Source organism: Macaca nemestrina, chromosome 4 (genome assembly GCF_043159975.1).
Source record: "Macaca nemestrina isolate mMacNem1 chromosome 4, mMacNem.hap1, whole genome shotgun sequence".
NCBI lineage: Eukaryota > Metazoa > Chordata > Mammalia > Primates > Cercopithecidae > Macaca > Macaca nemestrina.
Genome location: NC_092128.1, coordinates 58,417,499 through 58,441,838, shown reverse-complemented (window position 1 = coordinate 58,441,838; position 24,340 = coordinate 58,417,499). Strand labels below are relative to the sequence as shown.

At 35.9% G+C, this 24,340-nt stretch overlaps 1 protein-coding gene and 1 non-coding gene across 18 annotated transcripts in view; one reads left to right on the top strand and one right to left on the bottom strand.

Annotated features, from left to right (window-relative positions):
- Window positions 1-24,340, top strand: part of LOC105475378 (membrane associated guanylate kinase, WW and PDZ domain containing 2) — a 1,478,421-nt gene that overhangs the window by 414,044 nt on the left and 1,040,037 nt on the right. The gene's annotated exons all lie outside the window — the stretch shown is intronic.
- Window positions 12,755-12,860, bottom strand: LOC112425558 (U6 spliceosomal RNA). The gene has a single exon (XR_003016678.1). It is a non-coding gene; the product is annotated as a U6 spliceosomal RNA (small nuclear RNA).

Below are 24,340 nucleotides of genomic sequence, written 5' to 3'. Positions count from 1 at the left end.
AGCCTATTTCTAGACTCTTATGTTCATTTATTTGTTTTTGTTATGAAATATCTATATCTAGGCATGCCCTCATATTTAAAAGTAGCATTTCTCAGCTCATGAGAAAGCCTCAGATTTAGATATTACTTTTACACTAATGTGATAACAATAATTGTATATTTTGGAAAACAACATGAACTTTACTATTTCTCAAGCATAAGTATATTTTTACTATTATATTGTTTATTAAAGAACTTTTTTTCTGATTCTTGTTATAACTATGAGTAACTATTAGTAATAACATCCAAGATCATTAGAGCTTGAGATGCAATAAAGGCTCAACAATTGCCTTGTTTTTCCAGTCCTTTGACTCATTTCTGTCAAAGGTCCCCGTAGTATTTATATACGTATTTCAGAAAAGATTCCAACATTCAGCATTATTTAATGCAAAACTTTTTTGAATGCATAAATGCTAGAAAAAATTCACAGTGCATATAAGGAGTCTGCTGTCGAATTCCAGACAAGAAAAAGATTGTTTATCTCTAAGAAATAGTGGATCTTGGGGCTGGTGCACTGGTTCACATTTGTAATCCCAGTACTTTAGGAGGCTGTGGTAGGAGGAGCACTTGATGCCAGAAGTTCCAGTCCAACTTGGCCAACATAGTGAGACTCTGTCTCTACACAAAAGAAAAAATTATCTACTTGTGGTGGTGCATGCCTGTAGTTCTAGCTACTGGAAAGTCTGAGGAAGGGGGATCACTTGAGCCCAAAAGTTTGAGGCTGAGGTGAGCTATGATTGCTCCACTCTACTCCACTGAGGTGTCAGAGCACAAGACCTTGTCTCTTAAAAAATAATAAAAGAAGAGAAAAAAAATAGAGAGTCAAGAAAATTAAATCCCTAGCTACATTTCTAGGTAAAACAATACGTTTTTTGTGTTGAATCATAATAATTATACATATTTATGAGGTACATGTGGTATGTTGATACATGTGTAGAATGTGTAATGATCAAATTAGAGTACTTGGTATATAAATCACATAAAATATTTATCATTATTTGTGTTGAGAACATCTAGCTATTTGAAATATATAATATATTATTGATAACTATAGTTACCATATTGTGCTATCAAGCACTGTATTAGTTCATTCTCACACTGCTATGAAGAAATACAAGAGACTGGGTAATTTATAAAGGAAAGAAGTTTAATTGACTCATAGTTCTGCATTGCTGAGGAGGCCTCAGGAAACTTACAATCTTGGCAGAAGGCAAAGGAGAAGCAGGCGTCTTCTTCACAGGGTGACAGGACGGAGTGAGTGCAAGCAGAGTAAATGCCAGACACTTGTGAGAACCATCAGATCTTGTGAGACCTCACTCACTATCATGAGAACAGCATGAGGAAAACCACCCCCATGGTCCAATTACCTCCACCTGGGTCCTGCCCTTGACATGTGGGGATTATGGGGATTACAATTCAAGGTGAGATTCATGTGGGTACATAGAGCCAAACTATATCAAACACCAACTTTCCTTCTATCTAACTGTATTTTTGTATCCATTAACCACCTCTTCATCCTCTCCCTCCCTTTACTCTTCCCAGCCTCTGAAAACCACCCTCCATGAGGATCAACCTTTTATTTTTTAGCTTCCACATATGTATTAGTCCATTTTCATATTGCTATAAAGAACTTCCCAAGACTGGGTAATTTATAAAATTATAAAAGAAAGAGGTTTAATCGACTCACAGTTCAGAATGGCTGGGGAGGCCTCAGGAAACACAGTCATGGTGGAAGGTAAAGGGGAAGCATGGCACCTTCTTCACAAGGCAGCAGGATGGAGAAGTGCCAAGTGAAGGAGGAAGAGCCCCTTATGAAACCATCAGATACAGTGAGAACTCACTATCATCAGAACAGCATGCAGGAAACCACCCTCATGACTCAATTACCTCCACCTGGTCTCTCCCTTGACCCATGGGGATTATGAGCATTACAATTTAAGATGAAATCTGGGTAGGGAAACAAAGCCTAATCATATCAACATATAAATGAAACATGACATTTGTGTTTCCATGCCTGTCTTATTTCACTTAACATAATGTCCTCCAGGCTCATCCACATCTGCAAATGACAGGATTTTATTCTTCTTATGACTGAATAATATTTCATTGTGTATAATATTTCATTGTGTGTGTACACATATATGTGTATATCTCCTATCTATCTATCAAATTTAAAAGACAATATCTCACTTTGTCACCCAGTCTAGATTGCAGTGGCATGATCATGGCTCACTGCAGCCTTGAACTCCTGGGCTCAAGTGATCCTCCCACCTCAGCGTCCCAAGTAGCATTCCAGTTTGTATATATACCACAGTTTCATTATTCATTCATCTCTTGATGGACTCTTAGGTTGATTCCATATTGTCGCTATTGTGAATAGTGCCACAAAACCATGGCATTGCAGATGTTTCTTAGATATATTGATTTCTTTTCTTTTGGATATATGCCCAGGATGAGATTGCTAGATCATATGGTAGTTCTATTTTTTAGTTTTTTGAAGAATCTTTATATTTTCTTCCATAGTGGCTGCACTAATTTACATACCCGCCAACAGTGTACAGGAGTTTTCTCCTTTTCCACATCCTCACCAGCATCTGTTATTTTTAGTCTTTTTGATAACAGCCATTTTAATTGTGGTAAAATAATATCTCACTGTGGTTTCGATTTGCATTTCTCTTATGATTTGTGATGTTGGACAGTTTTTCATATACCTGTTGGCCATTTGTACGTATTCTCTTGATAAATGTTTGTTCATGTTCTTAGACCTTTTTTTTTTTTTTTTTTTTTTTTGAGATGGAGTCTTACTCTGTTGCCTAGACTGGAGTACAGGGCATGATCTCAGCTTACTACAACCGCTACCTCCTGCGTTCAAGGAATTCTCCTGCCTCAGCCTTATGAGTAGCTGAGATTACAAGTGCCTGCCCCCATGCCTAGCTAATTTTTATATTTTTAGTAGAGACAGGATTTTACCATGTTGGCTAGGCTACTCTCGAACTCCTAACCTCTAGTGATCTGACAACCTTGGCCTCCCAAAGTGCTGGGATTACAGATGTGAGCCACTGCACCCAACCTCTTTGCCCACTTTTTACTGGGATTATTATTATTTTTAGTGTTGAGTTGCTTGAGTTCTTTATATATTTTGGTTATTAATTCCTTGCTAAATGAATAGTTTGCACATATTTTCTCTGATTCTGTAGGCTGTCTCTTCATTCTGTTGGTTGTTTCCCTTGCTATATAGAAGCTTTTTAGCTTGATGTAATTACATTTGTCTGTTTTTGTGTTTGTTGCCTGTGAGTAAAGCAATAACTCTTCCAGAATAAATAATCTATGTATTTTTTTATTAAAAAAAAGAATTATGACACATTATATTAGTCCATTCTCATGCTGCTATGAAGAAATGCCCAAGACTGGGTAATTTATTTTAAAAACAAAAAGAGGTTTAATTGACTCACAATTCTGCATAGCTGGGGATGCCTCAGGAAACTTACAATCGTGATGGAAGGGGAAGCAAACATACCCTTCACATGGCGGCAGGAGAGAGAAGTGCAGAGCAAAGGTGGGGAAAGCCCCTTATAAAACCATCAGATCTCATAAAAACTCACTCAGTATCACGAGAACAGCATGGGGTGTGGGGAGAACCAGCCCCATGATCTAATTACCTCCCACAAGATTCCTCCACCAACACGTGGGGATTACAATTCAGATTACAATTCAAGATAAATGAGTGGGGGCACAGCCAAACTACATCAGACAGTGAAAAGCAATTTATGTAATTGCAAAAACTATCAATTTATAATACAGTAAATTGTTTATATCTTTACAAATGAGAATCATTAGTGGATTCTGCTTCTGTGGTTTTTATAAAATTATGTTTGTCTATGTGTACCATGGAGTACCTTGACATGGTTAAAAACAACAGACTAGACACACAGCAACATGAATAGAATTTAAAAACAATGCAGGCAAGACTGCATTACAGCAGCATATTTTAGAAAAGCAAAGTCTTGAAGCAACTCAAATGTGCATCAAAAAGGAATTCATTGAAGAAATTATATTCCATGCACAGTGACATACTATATAGCTGTAAAAAGAAATGACAATTATCTCCATATATGATTCTTGATGAACAAAATTCAAGGTAGAGAAAATGGTGCATGATTGCTACCTTTTGTCTTAAAACAAGTAAGGGAATAAAAATATTTTACTTTTTAAAAAATGAAAGTATAACCCGAATGCAATAGAGTTATCAAAGTCTATGGGCTCATAACAGAAAGATTCAAAAGTGAACTGAAAGAGGCTTCTATTGGCCATAAAAAGGCGTACAAAATTATCATCAAGAAAAATAGTAATGACAATGGATTTAAAAACACAAAATAGTTTGTAATCCAGGAGCTCATAATAATAAAAATTACATGAATTAAAAAGAAAAAAAAAGCCTCTCAGTTTGTTTGGAGGAAGCTGATGAACCATCTCCGTAATCTGTAATCTGGTAAAGAAATGGAGACAACACTTTACCTGACTTTCTTGTAAAAACTCTAACCGCATAGTTGATGAGACTGAGTTCCTCTTTATAAAAATATGCCAGCTAATGAAGATGAAATAATAAAGTTAGAATATCACTGTCACTTGAAAACCTTTAATGAAATAATCTAGACAGTGGTCATCAGTGGCTACTACTAATGTCACAAAAAAAGAGAAACTTCTGGACATTACACGACTCTTGATGAACATACAAAAGATCTTTGGCAAGTAGACACAAATTGAAACTTAAACCTGAACCAAGTCAAGGCTTTAGATTTATCCACAAGACTGCAGAAGGTTCAAGGGACAGAGGAACATGTTAAAAGGCATAGTAAGATACAATCCTTAAAATTCAGAAGGTGAGAAACTCTACAAGAAAAATTTTCCAGTTTAAGAATAATGACAAATATTGGAAGACAAAAAAAGAAGGAAGGAAAAGCACATCTAGATATTACTAGTAGCCTTACATGACATATCAATCACATGCAAGGGGAACTTGCATGGTCATTAAAACAAATCATCTGTTTAAAAATTCTAACAGAATTTGGAAAATGTGAGCTCTGACTTAGGTATTTGATGATTAGGGCTTTATCACATTTTCTTGGTGTAATATTGGTATTGTGATTTTGTTTTTTAAAAAAATAATTACTCTCAGTGGAACTAAGAAGCAACCTTGATCTATTAGCAAGCATAAAATTCTTCCAAATTTAGGCGATTGTATTCCTACGCAATGGTGGTACATGAAGCCCAGAACATACAGAGAAGCTCTTTACTATTTCAGTGTGTTAGGTCTGGTCAAGTTGTGCTCATAGTAGGAAGAATAACTAGATCCTTTCCTTAGAGCCACAATTCCTAGTACATCGTCATGAAACATAGGGGTTTTATAACCAGAAGTATAATTATGGTCATAAGGGCCCCTGAAATAAAGAGAACTTCTCAATTTGGTTTTACACAATGATTGTCACATTTATTTGACCATGGAACATTTTTTCCCACATAATAGCTGTTAACATCTTGTGGAACATACTTTGGGAAAGATGTTTTAGTTATTATATTGCTGCTTACATGAACAAAGGGAATGAGGAAACTGCTTTGCTTATTTCTGTCATTCTGTCAAAAAATCATGGTTGGCTGGCTTTTCAGCTCTGACCAAATGTCAAAAAAAGGTTTAAGTGTCAATGTGACGTTTTATCTTGGATTTTGGAATGCTTAGTCTTTACTTGACAGTGAAACTCGACATGAATGAAAGGCAGGCATCTTGTTTAAGAAGTGAGCAAGATATAAAAGATTAACATAATCCTTACATCTGGTTTTCTGAAGCTGCTCAATTTCTTAAAATTGACTCTTAATAGATTTGAGTTTTTGAGGGGGATTCACCAATGTTAAAATTTACCACTGGTAGTTATTTTATTCACTCATTGATTTGTACTTTATTATTTCACTTTGAGTTTAGGTTCTTTATCCATCCATTACCCTCATATGCCCTTCATTTCTTGAGATCAACTTGTTTTGCTTCTTTTGTGCATTGAGGATTCTTGGGGGGAAAAAATCCCTGAAAATACAGACATGTGTTTCAAATCTCCCACAGAGTTTGTAGTGGTATAAGGATGGCAGATTGAGATTTTTAATCCAGCTATAACTGCTTAAATCTTGCTTAACGGCTTTAAACAAAAAGGAGACAAAGCTAAAATTATCCTCTTTATCCACAGCCAACTTGATTTCTTTGACTAGTATCCTGACATCCCTAGTTCTACGGAACATATTAATTTAGTGGTGGGTCATGGGCTAGGATCATTAATCCTCAGTCGTGTAGGAAACATGCCCATTTCCTGACACATAGGATGTGGGGATGAATTGAGTGAAAGTACCAAAGAATCTAACATCTCTCCATACCAGTTGTGTGATAGTCCTCAAGTCAATTATCCTATTTTTACATTGGCGTCCTCAAATAAGAGACGAAGATACTTGCTGGCTTTGCTTACCTTTTAATGTTTTTTAGACGAAATGAGATGCTATCCGTGAAAGTTATTTAGAAACTGTGAGGGATTATACATGTGGGCTTCAGTTTAATTTAGATCATCCTAACTTCCTGGTCTGTCACATTTTACAAAGTGGCATTTGATGGTGAAGAAATCCTGAATCATTTATTTGCTGACTCCTCATATTTCTGATGGGTAGGTCTTCCTGTGGGTGCTTTGCACATATCTGTGTGTTATCAATGTCATGTTCTCTCACCTTACATATTTCCATTCAAACAATTTTTAAATTAGTCAATGTACTAACAACATGAAATATCTCTATGAAGATTTTAAGTTCAATTTTTAAAGCCAAAATTAATGAAAAGTATACTTTCAAGTAACTTACAGGATTAAGAATTGGGTTTCTCTCATCTTCTTCATTTATGATTTCGTGTTTGGAAAAGTAACTAAATGCTCTCCACGAATCTAGATTGAATCAGAAATTCTATATTATTTGTAGGGGAAAGTCTTCTTAATGTAAGAAATTAATAGGTTTACTAATAAAGAATAAATTAAATACTTGATTTTATGAGCAGATATGTATCCCATTTTACATATTTTAAAATCTTATAATCATCCTTGAGCCAAATTACTGTGCACCTTATGATGCTGATTGAAACAATTCTCTTTTGGAATTTACATAATTATGCCTTTACCTATTTTTAGGAAGACTATATAAAAGGTGACTTGTGAGGGGTTTTTAAAGAGGTATTTTAATTTGCTAACAGGGTAGTGTTGTCATGGTCCAGATGTTTATGTGACATAAGGCAACTATTTTACTAATAATGTCAGACAGATAAACCCAGTTCCACAATCACATAGTATGAATCACTTTTAAGTCTTAATAGATTTACACTGCTTTTCATTTCAAATGTTTCATAAAGCAAAACTAAATTGATGCTGGTAGAGCAACAATAGAACAATATTTCAATCACTTTAACTTCCAGAGTAGCAACACACGCTCGCCCCACCTCTCCCCCACCGCCCCCCCCACCACACATGCTTTTTTTTTTTTTTGTGGGAATACACTGATTCAAAAATAGTCATGTTTTTGGAAAGTAGATATTCCAAAACAAATACTTTATAGAAAGGATTTCATGCTTTTCAATTTATTATGTGTCAAAAGACATCTGTAGAGGTGATTATTTCTCTCGTAATAAACCTGGTGGGAGCAACTGCAGACTTAAATATCTAAGTGGTAATCATTAAGGTTTACATGTAGGGTATCAGTCAAATTGCCAGTTTGCTCTAGACAGCAACTCAAAGCCCTAATTCCTTATTAAGAAATTCATCTTTCTTGAAGTTAATACAAAATTAGACAGCAGTAAAATCTGGGAACGCTGCCAGTTGTTATTGCCATATTATTATCCTTTGTATTTGAAAGTGCTACTGAAGCAGATTTCTATCCTGAAGAAGGACAAGGGTGAGTGGTTTCATCTTATGTGCTTATGGTCAGTATTGGATTGTTTACATTTACCTGCTGCCATTTTGGTCACACTCTGGCTAATTGACAAGTGAGGCAGCTGGGAGTGAAGATTTAGTTATAATCCCCTGGAGAAAGTTCTTTGGGTATCTTTTATAACTTCATATATAATTCTGCTCTTTCACAAAGATTGTGTATTCACCTTCTTAGTAATGAGTCTATACATCTGAGCCTTTGAAAAAAACAACAGGAAATACAAATTACATGGGTTTCAAAATAGGAGCAGTGGCAAAAGGCTGATTAAACTTGGGAAAAAATGGCAAAAGCCTATTTGGCATTTTAGCAACTGGAAAGTTATTTTGGTAAATATTGGAGTTTGTACAGCCACCCACAACCTGGATACCAGGTAGGGTATTACATTGAAATGTAATTTAATTTTGAAGATCATTGCATTACATTTGACAGGTCAAATTTTGTCAAACATAACAATATTTTTATTAAGCAGAAAAAAACAAGGAAAGGAAAAGCAAAAGGACAGGAAATGGTAAAAAGCAAACATTCACACAACTTCCTCAGCCTTCAGGTCCCATGACAGCTCCATGCATTAAAAGATTACTCTTTTGGAAAACTCAGTGATATTATGATAGCAAACCCAACAATTTCTATTTAGGGTAGATGGAAGAATATAAAGCTAACAAGGAACTAGGCTAGTGTGTCTCAATATATTATTTTTTTCTTAATCTTTTGAAGACTAATATTTTTAAAAAATATACTAAAAATTAATGGTGAATTACTAGAACATTTTTAAAATACAAAATGCAAGTTTCTAGTTGTTTTTGTTGGTGTGTTTGTTTTGTTAGTATATTTAGAACTCAAAGATATAAAATTACTCTGATAAATTGCTACAGATGTCTTTTACCCTCAAGTTATTTACAGTGTCAACCACTTCACCCACTACCACTGGATTGAACTTTAGGTACCTCTGACAGAGAAGACCAAAAGCCCTGCCCTTATTATATTAAGCTATTGGGCCAAGTTATTATGCTTTGTTCATGTAATAACAATGAATCCACTACAATTTTTCTAACCAACTATATATCCTGAACACGCTTAATTTTGGCAATAGAAATTCATTTCCAAGATTCCTAATAGAAATTAATAACAATCCAATGTAGATGTGCAAACATTTGAAGTCTCTAAGTAATCTCCTTTAGAGTGTTGAGTCTTGGTTAAGTTATTCCTTTGCTAACTAATTGTCCATAAGGTGTAGATTAAAGTTTACTTACACATCTTACACAGACATAGACATAGAAAACACATATATAAAATGTTTATTCTGAAATATTTTAATGAAAATTATAATACATATTATCAAAGAAAACAAACAAAAAGTCAAAACCAAAATGGCTATTTGAGTTGTGTTTAAACAAAGACTTCCTTCACATAGGTGATCAAAAGGTATAAAACATTTAAGAAACATATAGCTATACATCTTGCTTGGATCAAGTTAAGCTTTATTTTAAAGCACATTTGCCTATAGTCCATCACTTTCTGAAATTTCCAGTATAGATAATACATGGAGGAGTTCTACATCCAGGATTTTTGTTTCACTAGCACAGAAACAAAGGAAACCTGGGAAGAAGCAAAAGAGAGTTCCATAGGTAGAACAGATCCAAGAGCATCCCTCCACTAGGTCTTCTAAACCTGGACTCTGGTTCAAAGATCTCCTGGCTTGGCCGGGCGCAGTGGCTCAAGCCTGTAATCCCAGCACTTTGGGAGGCCGAGATGGGCGGATCACGAGGTCAGGAGATCGAGACCATCCTGGCTAACACGGTGAAACACGTCTCTACTAAAAAATACAAAAAATTAGCCGAGCATGGTGGCGGGCGCCTGTAGTCCCAGCTACTTGGGAGGCTGAAGCAGGAGAATGCCGTGAACCCGGGAGGCAGAGCTTGCAGTGAGCTGAGATCCGGCCACTGCACTCCAGCCTGGGCGACAGAGCGAGACTCCGTCTCAAAAAAAAAAACCAAAAAACAAAAACTCCTGGCTTTTAGTATTTTTGATGAAACCATTTTTTGACAACTCATGTACTTATCAATTAATTTATATCTTCTAGTACAACCATTCCTCATCACAGGAAAATAATTTGTCACAGTAAATGAATAGCTCCGCCAAGCTGTAGCCTGTCCTTCTCAAAAGATCTTTAAAAGACCTCTGGAAATGTTAAAGTGATTTCAGATTTTAGAAAAGTTTAAAAGTTACTTATTTGTCTGGATACATCTAATAAAAACTGACTGTTGAAATTCCTACATTCTTGTCCATATGTTTACTACTTTGAGTGTTAAATATTTTGTCTAGAAACTCTTTCCTTTTACTAATGTCCTTTGCTGCAGGCTGAATTTTAATAATAGATTCCCTAAAAGCTACTAATGGAGTGCTTCAGATTTGTACATATTTTTAAAAATTAACATTTGATAATAAGTTGATGGTTAAAAAGTAAATCTAAATCTAGACTTGATGTTCCACTCTAATAGTGGGTAATGTGCCCTGCAGTCTTTTTCTTTTTCTTTTTTTTCCTGAGACAGAGTCTTGCTCTGTCACCCAGACTGGAGTGCAGTGGTGCAATCTCGGCTCCCTGCAACCTCCACCTCATAGGTTCAAGTGAGTCTCCTGCCTCAGCCTCCCAAGCAGCTGGGATTACAGGCACCCACCACCACACCCAGCTCATTTTTTGTATTTTTAGTAGAGATGGGGTTTCACCATGTTGGTAAGGCTGGTCTCAAACTCCTGACCTCAGATGATCTGCCTGCCTTGGCCTTCCAAAATGCTGAGATTACACACGTGAACCACCACGCCTGGCTCCTGCAGTCTTACACTGATCAAAAACAAAAGAATGACAGAGAGTATTTGTTTAGCAAATACTACTTTGAAGCATAAAACTTACATATTAAAATTAATTGCATTTGCCATCCATTTTTCCTCATGATGATTCACTAGGTCAAAAGCTTTCATTTTTACTTAATATAATGAAATATAGCTCAACTGAGGGCTAAAATTATATATTAAAGTTGGTGCCATTATGTTATGGTACAATCTTATAATATGTTTGCAGAATAGTTTATGTTCTCTATAGTTTCATACCTGGTGTGAATATACTGAAAATAGTAAGGATTATTTTTATATTCTTATTTTCTATTTGATGATTGTGTAAGATGATTATTTGGATGATTACTCTAAATCAATTATTATATAACATTTAAAGCAGTAATAAAACTCAGTAAAGTCATAAATCATCATATACTTAAACTTTTTTAATAAAACAAATGTGCTTTGATTATGGACAATTTTTGATTATTAATAAGAGAAACTAAATACACATTTTACATCAGGAAGCCACATTCAGTAAACACTTTTCGTTTATAAAGACACCTTTAATCAATATATAAAATTATCTCAAAATACCAACAACTAGTCATTGTTGTGGAACTCTAAAGAGTTGGCACAATTTAGAATACTTGCTAATTGCCCTTTATAGTTGTCCAGATTGAGCTCTCAATATAAATTTCATGAAGCTTATTAAGCATTTAATATAGGAAAATTCGATATTTTGAGATATAATGTGATATGATTACTGTTATGCTGTTACTGTTCTGTATATGAGAGGTTTATAGCCTCTCCAAAAATGCTTTGTATTTCATCCATTTCATTTGTCATTGAGCAAATACCTATGGAATAACTACTAAGTGTCAGGCTCATCTCTTTTATGAAATTTTCATTGTAGGGGATGATGGCAATAAACAAGTAAATACATAAGTTTAGATAGTGGTAAGTGCCATGTAAACAAGTAGAGTATGAGAATGGTGAATGACGAGAATGGAGTTGTAGGAGATAGGGTGAGGAGTAATATTTGAGCAGAGATATGAACCACGTAAAACCATCAAAGGGAAAGTAATTGTAAACATGATAACAAGAGTAAGGGATGAATTTGTAGCAGCTTCTTGGTAGATTTGTATCATGCTCATGAAGAACATGATTGCTATATCTAACTCTTAGCATGCTGATAAGGTGCTAGTTGTTCAGATGTATAAAATGTAGAAGAATGGTAGTGATTTATTGAGATTCTGTTTCTGAGAGCTGCTTGTGAAGTAATCAGTGATAAGTTCCATATCATTCCAAGCTTTTGCAATTTAATCATGGACTTGTGCCAACAATATTTGCATACAAATTGTCCTTCAGTGTTGTATATAAATAATCCAAGTCATATGAACTGAAAAGCATGATACTAAAATGAAGTTTTGGGAACTCTATTCCGCAGAAGAATCCTGAGATTTCTGTTCTAATTTTCACAGTATCTCCTGATTTTAAGTGGAAGATAAAATCAATAATTTGAGAAGGATATGCCGTGATAATGCCATTCCCTTTAATATGGTAGATTCTCTCTTCTGTTACCTTCTTTTGTGTTCACCCACCCAATGTCTGCTTAAACACCTGCTATGTACATGCATTTAGCATGTTTGCATCTGCTTTCTTATTTTTAGTCCCAAATTCACTGTGTGTTAAAACGAAGGAACAAACAAAAACAAACAAACAAACAAAAACAGAGAACTATGTCCCTGTGGCCTGTCAGGTTGCCACACCCTTAAAAACAAAGTGAAACAAAATACCTCCTTGTCCCAACATCTAATCTGTGTCAATGTTACCATCATTTTCTCAATCACCCTGCTATAAATCTTGACAAAATTGTTTGCTTGTTTTATTTAATGGAATGCTTCATGAATTTGTGGGTCATTCTTGTGCAGGGGCCATGCTCATCTTCGCTGTATCATTCCAGTTTTCTATGTGTGCTGCCTATGTGAACACAGAAATCTTGGCAAAATTGTTGATTCTTCCCTCACCAAATCCAAATCTATTTCAGTCACCGACTCCTGGATACCATGTTTCACTTCCTCGAACATTAAACTCAGCCTTTTGCATATAAGGTTAGAACCTACACTTGAAATAGGAGTTTAAGGTCTTTCTTTGGGCCCAGTACCCATAGAGGATGTGACATATTTCTCAGTGGGGGTGGCTTTGAATGAGACATTCAATGCCTCAGAGGTATTGAATGAGGAGTCTAATGTGCCACTTGCAAAATAAACTAGGTAATAATAATATTTTGGGGATATGCCCTTTTCTGTGCCCATCCTTCCTCCCTCTCTAGTTGAGAATTTCTAGCATGGGGAAGAAATTGCTTGGCACAAAAACAAGAGACCAGAGTAAACATTACATCTCTGTTGTGTGAGTTGAGTAGAGTCAATTCATCTCTAAACTCGTTTGATTATTGGTAAATTGGAATACCACCCTCTTTACCATTTACAGTTCTCTTGTTGAATAAATGCAGTAATAAATATTTTAAAACCTTGAAATAGGTAATATTTTACACACAGAGAAGGCAACAGTATTATTGTGGTTAATTAACACCGAGTGAACAAAACCTTAAATAATTTAATTTTACTACTCTGAGCCTCCTATTCTGCATTTTACACTAAATAACTTAAGTTAAAAATCAGTTCTAAAATGATATGCTCTCTCACTTGCAAGACAGAATTGCCTAGTTTGAAGGTAGAATAAAAAAATAAAACATTTCAGGTCATCAAATGTAATGATAGCTATGAAACTGATAAAGATTACATGCTGGGTTTGGGGGGTCTTTATTTTAAAAAGGTGTTTTCTATCTCAAATACCCCATCTTTAATAACATCTCTAAAATCAGTTTTCTTCTTTAATGAATGACTTCAAATATTCTTATAATTATTAATAAAATTGATAGCTGCTTTGTAGATTTTATTAATACAGTATGACTCTCAGGTTAATGGATAGTTTATTTTAAAAATATTACAGACTTCAACCTTTTCTCCAGATTTTTAGGAGTCAGCAATTAGATATCCTTAAAAGTATTACTCACTAAAAGCTAGCGATCATGGTACTACTTTCTGAAACGATTATGCAGAATAGTTGTTTTTCATTGCTGTAGTATGATTTTAAGTAGTATAAAATAAAAACAGGTGTCTGGGGCAGTCTATAGTAATGCTATCTCAGAAAATACTAATGATACTTGGCCACATACTTCCATAAACATGAAATAGACTATTTAAAATACAGTATTTGTGTTTTTTATACTTACTTTCAAAAACAAAATTATGTTGGTTAATGCATAAAGTTGATTATTTAGCAAAAGACAGTAAAATTCCATTCAAATGAGACTTCTACATGAATGGGTAATTTATTTAAAAAAAAAAAGCCTCTTTCATTACCAAGACAATAGCCTATCAGTCCAAAATAAAAAATATATAGTAATATCTGAGCCCTCTTTTATGACATGAAGCATTCCTGGACTTTTATAACTAACACCGAGCATGTATTGTTGCACTCATGTATTTGAAATGTTTGTCATTATTGAGAGAATAATTTAAGTCATCAGTTAGGCAGGGATGTAATTGGGTTTTAAAGATAAAAGTTATATTAGGCAAAAAATTAATTTTGTTACAAATGTGGAAAAGCAGTATTTGTGCTGGCCCTTGATTCTCATAATAAAATAGTAATGTTCTGTATAAAAGTAAGTCATTGGACAGTATAAAAATATTTTCTGTTCCCTGAGCCTACCCATAGGAGGTAGTTAACGATCGGCTTCCTTTAGACCTCTGCCTCTCTAGCACCATCCCAAAATGTGAAATTAGGCATCATGTGTGTATCTGTATATATGCACGTGTGTGTGTGTCTATAAATATAAATATATAAATAAACATATATATATATATATATATATATATAGAGAGAGAGAGAGAGAGAGAGAGAGATAGAGAGAGAGAGAGAGAGATGGAGTCTCACTTTGTCACCAGGCTGGAGTGCAGTAGAGCGATTTTGGCTCACTGCAGCCTCCGCCTCCCAAGTTCAAGCGATTCTCCTGCCTCTGCCTGCCGAGTAGCTGGAACTCACCACACTCAGCTAATTTTTTTATTTTTAGTAGAGATGGAGTTTTACCATGTTGGCCAGGATGATCTTGATCTCTTGACCTTGTGATGCACTCGCCTTGGCCTCCCAAAGGTATATTTTTTAGAGTAATATTTTTCTTATTGTCCTCTCTGCCTTGCCACCAAGGCAATAAAAATTCATTTATAATGAAGTTTGTAGCCTCCAATATTTTTCTTGATTTTGAAAATTATTCTTGGGTAGTCACATGATTTTTTAAAAATTATTCTGTATTGACAATTTATAATTCTATACATTTATAGATTACAAAATGATGCTATGATTTATTAATACAAGATGGAATAATTAAATCAAGCTAATTATCATATCCATCATCTCAAATACTTACTTTTTGGTTGAGAACATTTGATTTACTCTCTTAGCAATTTGGAAATGTACGATGCACTGTTGTTAACTACATTCACTATATTGTGCAGTAAATCTAAAAAAGAAAATTGTATTTCACTGAGATTTTGTACTCTTTGATCATCTTTTCATTCCCACACCCCCCTACACTCTGTAACCACCATTCTACTCTTGGCTTCTATGAGTTCAGTTGTTTTAGATTTCACATACAAGCAAAAACATGTAGCACTTGTCTTTCTGTGCCTAGCTTATTCTACTTAACGTAATGTTCTCCAGTCCCATCCGTGTTGCTGCAGATGACAGGAGTTCCTTCTTTCTGAAGGCTGGGTGGTATTTGATTATATATATATAATATTATATTTTATATGTATTTATATATTATATATTATATTATATTATATATAAAATATATGTTATATATTGTATTTATGTATATAAAATATATATTATATATAATATATATTAAATATATTACAAATATATATTAAATATATAATTTTTATATATATAATATTTTCTTTATCCATTCACCTGTTGATGAACACTTAGGTTGATTCCATGAATGGCTATTGTGCATGGTGCTTCAATGAACAGAGGAGTATAGATGGCTCTTTGACAATCTCGTTTCAAATCTTTGAGTAATACCCAGACATGAGCTTGCTAGATCATATGGTAATTCTATTTTTTTAGAAACTCCATACAGTTTTTCATAGCAGCTGTACTAATTTACATTTCTGCCAGCAATGTACAAAGATTCCCTTTTCACCACATCCCCACCAACACTTATCTTTCGTCTTTTTGATAATAGCCATCCTGACAGATGTGAAGTGATACATCATTATTGTTTTTAATTTGCATTTCTGTAATGATTAGTGAATTGAGCATTTTTTAAATATGTCTTTCGGCCATTTGTTTGTCTTCTTTTGAGAAATGTCTATTCAGCTCTCCTGCCTATTTTTTTTTTCTTTTTTCTTTTTTTTCGGAGACAATCTTGCTTTCTCTCCCAGGCTGGATTGACGATCTTGGCTCACTGCAACCTCCGCCTCTGGGGGTTCAAGCGATTCTCATGCCTCAGCCCCCGAATAGCTGGGACTACAGGCCTGCACCACCAGACTACGCTAATTTTTTGTATTTTTAGTAGAGATGAGATTTCGTCATGTTGGTCAGGCTGCTCTCGAACTGCTGAGCTCAGGCAATCCTCTCACCTCAGCCTCCCAAAGTTCTGGATTACAGGCATGAGCCGCCGCACCCGACTTCTTGCCCATTTTTTAATTGAGTTGTTTGTTATCTTGCTATCGAGTTGTTTGAGTTCCCTATAAATTTTGCGTAGTAACCCCTTATCAGATACATGGCTTGCAAATATTTCCCGCCAATCCGTGTGTTGTATGTCCACATTCTTACTTCCACGTGACATTTTTTATAAAAAGTTATTGTTCTTAAGTACAAATCGTAATATTTCAGTAAAAGTGAAAGTTACATCAAAGACATATTTTCAGTAGGCTTTCCTTGCAAATAATTGAATGGATGAGCCAAAGTTGTTTAAGACTGCATCCTCCAAATATCCTTTAATAGGTTTAAAAATTACGGACAACTTTGCATGTAATCAGGGAATGGGGACAATAGAGAATATATTTGATTAATTCTGTATTCTTTCTTTTCCCCCCATATTTGGCTCAGTCTTCCTTGCATTTCTAGAGGCAATATAGCCTTAGATGTCTAAAAGTGAATTTTTAGGAAATTTTAACTGATAGACTTCAGGTATGGATAATTGAATGCACTAATCTATAGCAGTATGCCTGGTAAGTGTATAAGTAGTCCCTAAAACACTAATTGGAAGATGCTATTTTATAATTCAGTAAAAGTCAATTATAATATTATTCACTGTCATAGTCCTTGACTACTACTTCCTGCTTGACTCATATACTTCTCTCATAGCCACTTGGCAACAGGAATAAATAGCTTTCTTTTCCAGTTTATAATACTTGTAGGTCTTTCCACCATTTTCTTTTCCACTGAAATCTCTGACATTGGTATAGGTTCAATCTCTCCAACTTGATTTCTGCTTTTCATTTTTCTATGTCAGATCAGGACCTTGTCTTACAGTGGTGAGAGTGATAACAACCTAGGACAAGAATGATAAAGAAATCTTCCCATATCCTTCTTCTACCAACGTTCTAATTCTTTTTACGTATACATACCCAACGGCTATTGTATTCCTCCTTATTGCCCATCCCCATCTGCTTCACTAACAAATATGTACCCATGCATGCATGCACACAAACACACATTCTATTCCTTTTTTGAAAACTTATTTTAGGTTCAGGGGTATATGTGGGGGCTTGCTATATAGGTAAATTGCATGTCACGGGACTTTGGTTTACAAATTATTTCATCACCCAGGTAATAAGTATAGCACCCAATAAGTAGTTTTAGATATTCACCCTTTTTCCAACCTCTACCCTCAAGTAGGCCCCAGTGTGTGTTGTTCCCTTCTTTGTGTCCATATACTCAATGTTTAGCCTCCACTTATACATGGGAAAATGCAGTATTTGGTTTTCTGTTCCTGTGTTAGTTTGTTTAGGATAATGGCCTCCCACTCTATCCATGTTGCTGCAAAGGATATGATCTCATTTTTTACGGCTGCGTAGTATTCCATGGTATATAGGTATCACATTTTCTTTATCCAGTCTACCATTGATGGATATTTAGGTTGATTCCATGTCTTTGCTATTGTGAACAGTGCTGTGATGAACATATGCATGTGTGTCTCTTTATGGTAGAACGGTTCATATTTCTTTGGGTATATACCGAATAATGGGATTGCTGAGTCAAATAGTAGATCTATTTTAAGTTCTTTGAAAAATCACCAAATGGCCCTTCACAATAGTTTAACTAGTTTACATTCCCACCAGCAATGCGTAAGTGTTCCCTTTTCTCCACAACCTTGTCAGCATGTTATTTTTTTAACTTTTTAAGAAGAGCCATTCTGACTAGTGTGAGATGGTATCTCATTGTGGTTCGATTTGCATTTCTGTAATCATTAATGATACTGAGCTTTCTTTTCATGTTCTTGTTGTCCACATATATGTCTTCTTTTGAAAACTGTTTGTGTCCTTTGCCCAATCTTTAGTGGGTTTGTTGTTTTTATGCTTGTAAATTTGTTTGGGCTACTTACAGACTCTGGATATTAGACTTTTGTTGGTTGTATAGTTTACAAATATTTTCTCTATTCTTTCGGTTGTGTCTTTACTCTGTTGATAGTTTTTTGTTTTGTTTTGTTTTGTTTTGCTATGCGGAAACTCTTTGGTTTAATTAGGCCCTATTTGTCCATTTTTGTTTTTGTTGCAATTGCTATTGGTGGCTTTGTCTTGAAATCTTTGCTGGGTTCTATGTCTAGAAGAGTATTTCCTAGGTTATCATTCAGGGTTTTTATAGTTTTTTATTTTAGACCTATGTGTTTAATCCATCTTGAGTTAATTTTTGTAGATGGTGTAAGGAAGGGGTCCGGTATCAAACTTCTTCATAGGGCAAAACAGTTAACCCAGCACCACTTATTGAATAGGGATACTTTCCCCATTGCTTGTTTTTGTGGATATTCTCAAAGATCAGATGATTGTAGGTGTGGGAAATTATTCGTAGTCTCTCTTTTCTGTTCCATTGGTCTCTATGTCTGTTTTTGTATCACTACCATGCTGTTTTGGTTAATGTAGCCTTGTAGTATAGTCTGAAATTGGGAAATGTGATGCCTCCAGCTTTGTTCTTTTGCTTACAATTGCCTTGGCTATTGGAGATCCTTTTTGGTTCCATATGAATTTAAATTTTTTTTTTCTAATTCTGTGAAGAATGTCATTGGTAATTTGATAGGAATAGTATTAGGGATGTCAATTGCTTTGGCAGTATGGCCATTTTTGCAATATTGATTCTTCTTGTCCATGAGCAATATTTTTCTATTTGTTTGTATCATCTCTGATTTATTTGAGCAGTGTTTTGTAATTCTCATTGTAGAAGTATTTCACCACTTTGGTTAACTGTATTCCTAGGTATTTTATTCTTTTTGTTGCTATTGTGAATGGAACTGAAGTCTCAATTTGGCTCTCAGCTTGGATGTTGTTGGTGTATAGGAATGCTACTGATTTTTGTACATTGATTGTATATCCAGAAGCTTTGTTGAAATTGTGTATTGCATCAAAGAGCATTTGAGCACATACTTTGCGGGTTTTGAGGTATAGAATCACATCATCAGCAAACAAGGGTAGTTTAGTTTCCTCTCTTTCTATTTGAATGTCTTTTATTTCTTTCTCTTACCAGTTTTCTCTGGCTAGGACTTTTGGCACTATGCTGAATAGGAGTGGTGAGAGAGGACATCCTTGTCTTCTTCCAGTTTTCAAGGGGAATTCTTCCAGCTTTTGCCCATTCAGTATGATGTTGGCTGTGAGTGTTTCATAGATGGCTTTTATTGTTTTGAAGTATGGTCCTACAATGCCTAGTTTGTAGAGGGTTATTAAATGAAGGGACGTTGGATATTATTTAATGCCTTTTCTGTATTTATTGAGACAATCATGTTGTTTTTTGTCTTTAGTTCTGTTTATGTGATGAATTACACTTACTGATTTGTATATTTTGAACAAAACTTACATCCTAGGGATGAAGCCTACTTGATCATGGTGGATTCGCTTTTTGATGTACTGCTGGATTTGGTTTGTTAGTATTTTGTTGAGGAATTTTGCATCTATGTTCATAAATGATATTAGCCTGAAGATTTATTTTTTTGTTGTGTCTCTGCTAAGTTTTGTGTCAGGATGATGCTGCCCTAATGGAATGAGTTAGGGAGGAATGTTTTCTCCTCATTTTTTTTAGAATAGTACCAGCTCTTCCTTATACATCTGGTAGAATTTGCTGGTGAACCTGTCTAGTCCTGAGCTTGTTCTGTTACATAGGCCTTTTTTTAATGACTGATTCCATTTCAGAATTTGTTATTGGTCTATTAAGGTATTCAGTCTCTTCCTGGTTAAATATTGGGATGGTATATGTTTTCGGAAATTTATTAACATTTTCTAGGTTTCTAGTTTGTTTGCATAGAGGTGTTTCTCTGAGGGGTTTGTATTTCTGTGTGGTCAGTGGTAATGTCCCCTTTGTCATTTCTCAATGTGTGTGTGTGTGTTTTTTTTTTGGATCTTGTGTATTTTTAAAGTTACTAGTCTAGCTAGCAGTCTATTTGTCTTATTAATTCTTTCAAAGAAGGTTTGTGTTTTGTAGGGTTTTTGTGTCTCAATTGCCTTCATTTCAGTTCTGATTTTGGTTATTTCTTGTCTCCTGCTAGCTTTGAATTTCATTTCCTCTTATTTCTCTAGTTCCTCTAGATATGATGTTGGGTGGTTAATTTCAAATCTTTCTAACTATTTTGTGTGGGTGCTTAGCACCTTAAACTTGCCTCTTATCACTGCTTTGGATGTATCTCAGAGATTCTGGTATGTGGTATTCTTTTTTCTCATTCGTTTCAAATAGTTTCTTGATTTCTGACTTAATTTTATTATTTACTCAGAAGTCACTCAGGAGCAAGTTGTTTAATGTCCATTTAATTGTATTATTTCAAGTGATTTTCTTAGCATTAATTTCTATTTTTACTGCATTTTGGTCTGTATTAGTTCATTTTCATGCTGCTATGAAGAAATAAAAGAGACTGGGTAATTTATAAAGAAAAGAGGTTTAATTGACTTGAAGTTCCACATGGCTGCAGAGGCCTCAGGAAACTTATAATCATGGTGGAGGGCACCTCTTCACAGGGTGGCAGGATAGAGAATGATTGCCGAACAAATGGGGGAACCCCTTATAAAGCCATCAGATCATGAGAGAATTCACTCACTATCACAAAAACAGCATAGGGGAAACTTCTCCCATGATTCAATTATCTCCACCTGGTCCCACCCTTGACATATGGGGATTGTTACAATTCAAGATAAGATTTGGGTGGCGACACAGAGGCAGCCATATCATTCCATCCCTGGCCCCTCCCAAATCTCATGTCTTCACATTTCAAAACACAATTATGCCCTTCCAACAGTCCCCCAAAGTCTTAACTCATTCCAGCATTAACCCAAAAGTTCAAGTCCAAAGTTTCATTTGAAGCAAGACAAGTACCTTCCACCTACGAGCCTGTAAAAGCAAAAGCAAGTTATTTACTTCCCAGATACAATGGGGATATAGTCATTGGGTAAATATACCCATTTCAAATAGCAGAAATTGGCCTAAACAAAGGGATTACTGGCCCCATGCAAGTTCGAAATCCAATAGGGCAGTCATTAAACTTTAAAGTTATAAAATAATCTCCTTCAACTCCATGTCTCACATTCAGGTCACACTGATGCAAGAGGTGGGCTCACATGGCCTTCAGCAGCTCCACCCCTGTGACTTTTCAAGGTATAGGCCCCCTCCCAGCTGCTTTCACAGGCTGGTGTTGAGTGGCTTTTACAGACACATGATGAAATCTGTGTGGATCAACCTTTCTAGGGTCTGAAGGATGGTGGCCCTCTTCTCATAGCTCCACTAAGCAGTGCCCCAGTGGAGACTCTGTGTGGGGGCTCCAACCCCATATTTCCCTTCTGCACTGCCCCAGCAGAGGTTCTCCATGAAGGCTCCGCCCATGCAGCAGACTTCTGCCTGGACATCCAGGTGTTTCCATACATCTCCTGAAATCTAAGTAGAGGTTCTCCAACCTCAGTTCTTGACTTCTGTGCACCTGCAGGCCTGACATCACCTGTATGCTGACAAGGCTTGGAGCATGCACCCTGTGAAGCAATGGCCCAAACTGTACCTTTGCTTCTTTCAGCCACAACTGGAGTTGAAGCAGCTGGCATGTAGGGCACCATGTCCCAAGACTGCACAAAGCAGCAAGATCTTGGGACCAGCCAATTAAACCATTTTCCCTCCTAGGCCTCTGAGCCTGTGATGGAAGGGGCTGCTGTGAAGACCTCTGGCGTGCCCTGGAGACATTTTCCCCATTGTCTTGGCAATTAACATTTGGCTCCTCATTACTTAAGCCAATATCTGCGGCTGGCTTGAATTTCTACTCAGAAAATGGGTTTTTCTTTTCTATCACTTTGTGGGGCTGCAAATGTTCTAAACTTTTATGCTCTGCTTCCATTTTAAACATAACTTTCAGTTCCAAAACATATTTTTGTGAATACATAAAACTGAATGCTTTTAAAAGCACCAAAGTCACATGTTGGATACTTTGCTGCTTAGAAATTTCTTTCACGAGATACCCTAAATCATCTCTCTCAAGTTCAAAGTTCCACACATCTCTAAGGCAGGAACAAAACGCCTCCAATCTCTTTGCCAGAGCATAGCAAAAATCACCTTTATTCCTGTTCCCAACAAGTTCCTCCTCTCCATCTGAGACTACCTCAGCCTGGACTTCATTATCCATATGACTATCAGTATTTTGGTCAAAGTCATTCAACAAGTCTTTAGGAAGTTACAAACTTTCCCACATCTTTATGTCTTCTTCTGAGCTCTCCAAACTGTTCCAACCTTTGCCTGTTACCCAGTTCCAAAGTTGTTTCCAAAGTTTTGAGTATCTTTACAGCAGCACCCCACTCCTGGTACCAATTTTACTACATTATTCTGTTCTCATGCTGCTATAAAGAAATACCCAATACTAGGTCAGGCTCTGTGGCTCATGCCTGTAATCCCAGCACTTTGGGAGGACAAGGTAGGTGGATCAACTGAAGTCAGGAGTTTGAGACAAGCCTGGCCAACATGCTGAAACCCCATTTCTACTAAAAATACAAAAATTAGCTGGGCATAGTAGTGCATGCCTATAGTCCCAGCTACTTGGGAGGCTGAGACAGGAGAATTGTTTGAACCCAGGAGGCAGAAGTGGCAGCGAGCTGAGATCACCACTGCACTCCAGCCTGGGTGACAGAGCAAGACTCCATCTCAAAAAAAAAAAAAAAAGAAAAGAAAAGAAAAAAGAAAAAAAAAAAGAAATAACCTAGATTGGGTCATTTATAAAGAAAAGAGGTTTAGTCGACTCACAGTTCCACGTGGCTGGGGAGACCTCAGGAAACTTACAATCGTGGTGGAAGGCACCTCTTCACAGGGCAGCAGGATAGAGAATGAGTGCTGAACAAATGGGGAAACCTCTTACAAAACCATTAGATTTCATGAGAGTTCACTCAGTATCACAAGAACAGCATGGAGGAAACTGCACCCATGATTCAGTTATCTCCACCCACGTGGGAATTGACACATGGGGATTGTTACAATTCAAGGTGAGATTTCAGTGGGGACACAGAGCCAAACCATATCATGGTCTAAAAGTGTGGTATAATTTTGGGTTTTTTGCATTTGCTGAGTGTTGTTTTATGCCCAACTGTTTGGTCATCTTTAAAGTATGTGCCATGTGCAGATGAGGAGAATGTACATTCTGTTGTTTTGGGGTGGAGAGTTCTGTAGCTGTCTATTAGGTCCATTTCTTCAAGTTTTCGGTTAAGGTCCTGAATATCTTTGTTAGCTTTCTGCCTCAATGATCTATCCAATACTCTTAGTGAAGTGTTAAAGTCTTTCATTATTATTTTGTGGTTACCTATGTCTCTTTGTAGGTCTCTAAAAACTTGCTTTATGTATCTGGCTGCTCCTGTGCTGTGTGTGTATATACTTAGGATAGTTAGATCTTCTTTTGAATTGAGCCCTTTACCTTTATGTAATGCCCTTCTTTGTCTTTTTTATGTTTGTTAGTTTAAAGTCTGTTTTGTCTGAAATTAGAATAACAGTGTCTGCTTTTTTTCTGTTTTCTGTTTGCTTGGTAGATTTTTCTCCATCGCTTTTCTTTGAGCCTATGGCTTCCACGGCATGTGAGATGGGTCTTTTGATGACAACATCCTGTTGGGTTTTGCTTCTTTATTCAACTTGCCACTCTGTGCCTTTTAATTGGGGCATTTAGCCTATTTACATTCAAGGTTAGT